The sequence below is a fragment of the Eptatretus burgeri genome, chromosome 10 (assembly GCF_056783735.1).
Source record: "Eptatretus burgeri isolate ZD-2024b chromosome 10, Ebu_testis_v1, whole genome shotgun sequence".
Taxonomy (NCBI): domain Eukaryota; kingdom Metazoa; phylum Chordata; class Myxini; order Myxiniformes; family Myxinidae; genus Eptatretus; species Eptatretus burgeri.
In genome coordinates, this window is record NC_140970.1 from 73424675 (window position 1) to 73430683 (window position 6009).

The following is a 6009-nucleotide window of genomic DNA, read 5'->3' on the forward strand; positions in this document are numbered from 1 at the left end:
TTTGAGGGTAGTGGAGTAGCGGCTGAAACCCGAATCCTATCCAGGTTCCTTTTGATGACTCCATCTTTGCTCTTTACTTCTTTGGGATCCTTCTTGGTCTTCCATTTGATAAAATTGCATCAGATATGGCAATAAATGTGAATTGTTGCTCCCAGCTTGCTGGCTCGATGACAAGATTCCATTTGCATTTTTGCGGTCTTCTTCCCTACCCCGTTTAGAATCCTGCGTGGGCAGGGCTGGATTTAGGCATGGGTAAGCTGGGCAGTTGCCCAGGGGCCTCCACAACCAGGGGGCCTCCACATATTTCATGAAAAAAAAAATTGCCAGGAAAAATGTATTTGTTAGTGTCTGAATGGTAGTTGGCAGTTGGTGGAACAGATATAAGATATTCAACTTATCTCATTCTCTATTTTATATAGAAGTCAGTTGACTTCTATGGGAGTATGGGACTTTGCATGTCTCTTTACTATTATTATCCTCGAATTTTTCACGTTACATTTATGGTCCTTGCATTTTTAAGGTTACTGTAATAGTTAGCTTACGTTTGGTTAACCCGGCTTTAGCCGTTTGCACTTTGCTCTACAAAACTGTTGAGGTATATTCATTCTCAGAGAGATTGACTTCGACAAATTGATCCAAGACTTTGCAAGAGTCAAGTCTCGTAAAGTGCCTGGTGGTGTCATCAGTGGTCTGTAAATATAGGTATTAGGTACTGTACTAGATTGTAGATTCTATGATTGATCATGATTGACCTGCTTGCTTATTCACTACACTATTCAGATTCTTTATACTTGAAACATGGAAACTTCCAACTTCGTAGATTCTTATAGTTTGATCATGATGTTTCAATACAAGATGTGCCTGCTTGCTTATTCAAATTCTTTATGCTTGAAACATAGGAACTTCGCAGATTCTTATAATCTTATAGATTGATCATGATGTTTATAGATGTACATTTTTATTTAGATTCTTTCTTCTTGAAAAATATACTTTATGGATGACTGTAAATATGTCTTGTCACCTTTTTAGTTTTCCAAGGTAGGGTGTGCCTCCACCACTGAAGGCTGCACAGGGGCCACCACATGTCTAAATCCGGCCCTGCTGTGTGGGCAAGGACAACTTGCTCGTTTGTATAAACACCTAAATGCTCCTTAAACATTATAGGAAGTAAAGCAAGGTGTAAGTACTTGAAATGTATTACACTAGCAAAGAACCCATCCTTATGGACGTGTTAATTTCCCCTGAATTATGGATTGGTTAATTCCCCCAGAATTGCTGAATTTTATATTGACTTGTAATACCCTCTCACACCAGGAGTGGTGCTATATGATACACATTTACAAAGATAATTTGCGTCTTCTTCCGACTCTGAATGCAAGGGGTGATGAAATAAAAAAATTTTATTGTGTAAAACCTTTTCCTGTAAACCTTGAGTCCAACCATCAGTTTTGAACTCATTCCCTCCAGCGGTTTGGCAATGCATAGCAGTCAAGCAAATAAACCCACAAACAAGAGAGATATCGTGTTTGGAATGACACTTGAGAAATCCAAATAAAAATACTTGCCAAGGAAACAGATATTTGGCATCTTCGAAAATTTGACCTATTACGTGTTTTACATGACTTTATGTTATACTTTACAAAACAAATTTGGCTGATAAATTTTCCTACTGTGTTCCACTAATGACAAATTTATTAACCAGATAGGTGTTCTACATGTTTTGGATGGCCTCGACATTGAGCTTTGATTAATTTTGACAAATCTTTACACACATATACAAACATTCTCCATATGTCCAATTTGGAAGTATTGAGAAGTCCAGTTTGTTGAGGTTGTCTGCTCAGGACAATTAAATCCCCCTTCACGTTATATTACAGTGTCAAACCCCTCAGTGTCAGTACCCTCTCCCGCATCTAATCACAAGCCTGTGTCCTTCAAAGCCCACCCTTTCGATGCGTTCCCCTCTTCAGCATCCCTCCACGTCATACCTCCTCTTTCTGCATCCCCCTCACCCCACCCTCTTAAACTTTTCTCCTCACCCCACCCCTTCAAAGATTCCTCCTCACCTCACCAACTCAAAGCTTCCTCTCACTCAGCTCCCTCAAACTGTCCCACCTGCTCTCAGCTTCCCCCTCTTCCCTCCCCCTCTCAGCTGCCTCCTCGTCCCGCACCCACCCAATCCGCACCCTTTTCCCCATCCCTAACCTCTCAGCTTCCCCCATCCCAAACCCTCCCAAGGCCTCCTCCCCTGTCCCTCACTGTGTGAATCTTAACCATCTGAGGCCTCCACTTCAATCTGACAGATCCCTCCATCCAGGCCATGGCCTATAAACCAGACATCATCTGTTTAGCAGAATCCTTCCTCCCACAGGATGTCCCTTTCTCCTTTGTGTCTCTCCCCAGCTATTGTCGCTCCAATTTGATAGGCCTGAACCCCACTTGGTGGTGGAGTTTCACTTACATCAACAACTCAACTTTCCAACTGGATTTCTCCCAATGGTAAATCCTCTTTTCTGGACATGGTGATGTGATGTCAAACTTCCTCGCAATTGTCTCCTGTCTTCTTTTGCTCCAATCGGTTCATCTGATCATGTGCTTGTGAGAGTCAACATCTCTCTGGATATTCTCAGAGAGCTGCCTCAACACCAGTGAGTCTGGCAGTTCACTCAAGTAGATTGGCAGGAACTGCAAGCAGCCATCTATCTTCAGGACTGGTCTCCCTATCTACTGCCCCTGATATTAACTCAGCCTGGGACTTCTTCCAGAGAAACCTGCGCTCTCTCATGGGCAGATTCATTCCATCTCGTCTTCAGTTATTCTACCTTTCTTCCCACCCATGCTAGACAGAATCAGATGGTGAGGCAGTTGCTCTGAAACAACTTGCCCTCTCTACCTCAAAAACAAACTCAACCGAAGGCAATCTCAGATCATTCCAGAAAGCCCACAACATGTGTCTGTGTGTGTGTGTGTTTTTGTGTGTTTGTGTGTGTGCATCCACTTGCATGAGAGCCAGAAAACAACATCTGTCCAACCTCAAGAATGAACTTTGAAACTTGTCTCCCTCTAAAATCAACCGCCTGCTGATGAAATTCCCAAAATCCTGAATTACTCATCACCTCCACTCATTCGTTCCTCTTTTTTCCTGTTTGTGGAACCAAACTCCACATTCTCTTCAATGTTATTCTTGCCTCCAGGTCTTCAAGTCAGTTGTTTCTCACCATCGCAGGCCATCCTACATAAATAAAACAATGACCCTTTCTACTCCCTGCAACACCACTCTCCCTCCTCCCACCATCCCCAAGCCCACATCCTCCAATTCTCCAGTTTTTTTCTTCCTGAGACTTTGTTTCTGTATCCATCTTGTCCACCCCATCAATCCTCCCCTACTCCTCATTCCTTCCCATCCATCCATCCATCCATTGGGACCATACTCTGTAAAGAGCGTCGGTGCTGCCGAAGCAGTCTCCTGGGCTATTGGGCACAATCCTGGATTGGTCGCCACTCCAACGCGGGATACTCGAATGGCTCAATCATCCCAGCAAGCTGGTACTCATTTTGCTGACCTCAGAATAATGACAGGGTGAGTCAACCCCACCTAACCAATTCAATGGCCAAACAGGATTTGAACTCAAGACCCCAGGATCCCAAGACCGCCACCATAACCATTAAGCTAACACTAGGAATACGTTCCTTCCCCACACCCATCATTTGTCCGAGTTTCCCTCTATTTTGTCATTCAATCCTGCTGTTGGTGTTTCCCCATCTCTTTTTGCTGTTCCTTTTGTCGTGTTACGTCCTGATCCGTTCACTACTGTTCTAGCTCTTCCACGAGTTTTGACTTTGTATACAAGAATAAAAAACATAAGCTGTGGAAGTTTCAATTTGACATCTTGGAAAAAAAACTATTGAGGAAGAGCAGTAATAAGATCACAAAAAGTCCCATTTGATTATAATGGGATGGAATTGTTGTCATGGACATCGATTGTTCTGTTGTTGAACCAATCAATGAACCAATTATGTGACCCAATATGCAAATTCTGTTCAAATTTCAAGTCAATCAAATGCAAATTGATGATTCCATGTGATCATGTCCTTTTGACCTTTTGACTCAATTATTAATTAGTCATTTTCATTTTCTCTTAAGGGTTTGTTGAGAATTTGAATCTCAAATAGTAAAGAAGTTATGTCTTGGACACACACACACACACACACACACACACACACGAACAAACATATGCGCGCACACACACACACACACACACACACACACACACACACACACACGAACAAACGTATGCACACACACACACACGCACACGAACAAACGTATGCACACGCACACACACACACACACGAACAAACGCATGCACACGCACACACACACACACACGAACAAACGTATGCACACGCACACACACACACACACGAACAAACGTATGCACACGCACACACACACACACACACACACACACACACACACACACACACACACACACACACACACGCCCCGACACAAATACAGTTGTTGCAAAACCCTATATCCTGCTGCGTGGGTGGACAGGTTGTTGAATCACACATTTTGAGCAGCAGGCAGATTATGATATTGATCTTGTAAATAAATGTTTCATCATGTACTTGTTAAAAGTAGGAATTTCATGAAATAACACAACAAACATTACTTTATTTCAAATCTACAGGTCAAACATCAGAAAACTTCCCATGACCCGTCATCCATCTGGAGCTGACTCAGTTACCAGTGATGACACATCCAGAACGACTTTGCCCTTCAGACCCCAAACATATACCACCTGGGATCTATCCACTAGCGCCCAAGGCCTGCGATCTACTCAGCAGCAGTCAAACATAGTAATATCCCAATCTATGTCAACAACAGAGGGTTTCATTGTGATTCAAATTGTTTCACTCAACGGAAGTACAGGAGTGTTTCAACATTTCGCAATCACTCAGAGTTTGTCAATCGCTCTTACCCAACCGACCATCTGGAGTAGAACACCCACTCAAGGGTCATCTTTCAAAAGCAGAACATCCACACAGGGATTGTAAACCACTCAATGCCTGTTATCTTTCAGGGGTTCGCCCTTCAAAGCTCGAATATCCAGTAAAGGTCTATTTATCACCAAAGGCCATTTAACAACCCTGGACCTGCCAACCACCCAGACTTTTTCACGAACTCAGAATCAATCGATTCGAGAGAACCTGTTTCACACCCAGTGCAGGTCAACCACACAGCAGATGTTCATGTTTCAAACGTTTTCAACCAACGAACGGATAACTCTGCAGATTTTGTCAGGAGTACAATTTATGCCAACCACGCCAAGGCTTCGCTTCACCAATAATACATGGTCATTCCCTCGCGATATGCCTGGTGTTGGCTTCATGGTTATGGTGGTGGGCTGGGGATCCTAGGATCCTGAGTTTAAATCCCACTTGGCTGTTGAATTAATACCAGGTGTGGTTGACTCTGCCTGTCATCCTTCCGAGATCGGCAAAATGAGTGCCAGCTTGCTGGTATCCTGTGTCAGAGTGGCGACCCGTCCAGGATTGTGCTCGCTAGCCAAGTTGACTGCTGAGGTAGCATCAATGCTTTGCACAGAGTATGGTCCCAATGGATGGATGGATTCCCTCGTGTTCCATCAAACAAACTTAGCCAACCAACCACCCAGGTATACTCAACCAGCATGGAATTTTCAACCACCATGGACTTGTCAACCGCACTAGTCCTGGATAACACCCAGAGTTTATCAACCATTCCCAGGGAACTTCCAGTTCCTTGGTTCCTTGGGGAACTTCCATAGATTAATCATCCTCAGGGAATTTACCGTCCTCGAGGTCCACAGATACTTCAGAGAATTGCAATTGTGACAACCACAGAGCCAAAAATTGGTGACGACGAAACAACCTCAACCTCTCATCAGAAACTAACGAGCGAGCCCTCGGGAGGCTTTTTCACAAAGCTAAGGAGAAAGGTGGGATTCGCGTTATGGAAAA